The sequence below is a fragment of the Galeopterus variegatus genome, unplaced genomic scaffold (genome assembly GCF_000696425.1).
Source record: "Galeopterus variegatus unplaced genomic scaffold, G_variegatus-3.0.2 Scaffold8681, whole genome shotgun sequence".
Classification (NCBI taxonomy): domain Eukaryota; kingdom Metazoa; phylum Chordata; class Mammalia; order Dermoptera; family Cynocephalidae; genus Galeopterus; species Galeopterus variegatus.
Genome location: NW_007734792.1, coordinates 22,039 through 24,150, shown reverse-complemented (window position 1 = coordinate 24,150; position 2,112 = coordinate 22,039). Strand labels below are relative to the sequence as shown.

The 2,112-nt window shown below is 42.7% G+C and overlaps 1 protein-coding gene across 1 annotated transcript in view; it reads right to left on the bottom strand.

The window, feature by feature from the left end:
* Positions 1-2,112, bottom strand: part of LOC103608679 (ankyrin repeat domain-containing protein 16-like) — a 23,160-nt gene that overhangs the window by 6,628 nt on the left and 14,420 nt on the right. The window lies entirely within an intron of this gene.

Sequence of the window (2,112 nt, the reverse complement as noted above, 5' to 3'; positions counted from 1 at the left end):
GTGGTACTCAGGATCCATCCCAACCTCCTTGTGTGATTTCCCTCACTGCAGAAGCAGGAGAGTTACAAGCTCCATTTCCCAGAGAAAACGAGAGCCCCCTGAGAGCTAGACTCCTGGATGTGCGTCAGATTCTGGTAATTGCCTGAGTTTGGGAGGCAGAAGGGGGAAGCCACACTTCTGCTGCTTCAGCTGGCAAAGGCTGTCGTGAAAGCAGTTGGTTTTCCCATGGGATTTAGCTTCCCGACTGTGGCAGAGACAGCATGCTTCTGGAGTTGGAAGGTACGGCAGCAGCTTCCCAGTCTGGCAAGGATTTTCCTGATTGAAAAGGCAGGAGTTCTTTTGAGGCCCAGTGCAGTATGGCTCTTGAAGGCATCCCTGAAAGTTCAACCCAGATTTGTTCTTGAGCCTTCCCAACAATTCTGAGTACCATCCGGCACCATCGGGCACCCTGTAACAAATCTCCTTAAGCTGGCTGGAATGCATGCTGTTCTCTGCTACTTGAACTGTACTGGATATAGTTAGTGACATAAAAAATGCATAGATCCTTTGATCTACTTCTAGGTATTTATCTTCCAGTCCTTCACAGAAGGATGCAGAGACATGTGCTTATTGCACCACTGTTTACAATAATAAATTAAACCCTAGAAGCATCCTAAATGTCCATAGATAGGAAACAGCTTAGACAAACTGGGGAACATCTGAATGATGGAACGTTAGAATGCAATGCTATGTAATGTCAAAAAGAATGAGGCAGATCTATAAAAACTAGTGAGGAACAATGTCCAAGATGCACTACATTTAAAAAGTTGCAAGAGTATGTATTATGATCCTATTCAGGGAGAGAGAGAGAGTGTGTGTGTATGTGTGTATACATATGCCTCTGGTGTTTATAAAAAGAAGAAAAAAATGAACATATATATATATGATTTTTATTCATACTATTTGAATTATTTTTCACCATGGGCAACTATTACTTTTAGAATAAAAATGCATTAATATTAAGATTCATAACTGCACATCATATATAACCATATTCAAATCCATAGATAACTCCTTGAAAGTATAATACATTCTGGAGTTTATACGTGAGAAATAGTCACTGCCCTCCAGGGCAGCACGACTTAGTGGCCTTGACTACCACATATATAAAAGTTCTAACATACGGCACACCATGTGCTACTAAGTGCAAAGCAAGAGTGGGGAGAAGAAATGATTATTGTGAATCTGAAGAATTATTGTGAATCTGAAGAATTATTGTGAATCTGACAGCTGTGCTGGGCTTGATGGACATAGATTGTGCCAAGAGCTAATTTTTACTAAATGCTTTCTATTCCTCTGGTCTGAGGAGAGCCGACATTTATTGTTTACTACAAATCAGCCACTGTGCTAAGTGGTTCAGATGCAGCCACTGTGCTAAGTGGTTCTTATTTAAAGCTGCCAACAATTCTATGATGGAGGAGTTATTATTATTATCTCATTTTACAGATGAAGAAACTAAAGCTAAGAGATGTTAAGGAAAAATAAAACAACACACACACACACAAAACGAAATGAAAAAAGAGATGTTAAGAAACAAGCCTGAAGTCACATGGCTAGATTCAGGTTTGCTGGGCCCCAGAGCCTGGGAGCTTGACCACCGTGTCGTGCAGCAGAGGTAGGAGGATTTCTGTGAGTGTGTTGGGAGGTGCAGGTAGTAAAAGAGGGTTGGTATGTTTTTTAAGTGTATACCATGTACTAGACACTGTGCTAATTAATACTCTTGCTCTGCCCGCCTGGCAACAATCCCCATCTTGATGAAATCTTACGTTCCACCTACTCTGTACCTGAGCAGCTGACTGTCGAGAATATCTTGGGGCAGTGAACCTCAGCTAACCCCTGTGCTCCCCAGGAATCCTGTCACACCTCCCCATCCCAGTGGCTCCCAAAATGTGGGCTCCTGACTAGCAGCATCCATATCTGCATCCCCTGGGGAACTTGGGAGAAATGCAAATCCCCAGAGGGGAGGGTGACTGGGGAGCTGCTATTGAACAGCACGGTCTCAGTTGTGCACGAGGAATAACTTCTAGGGATCTGTGGACCACGTAGTACCTACAGTAATAAATGCTATATTGT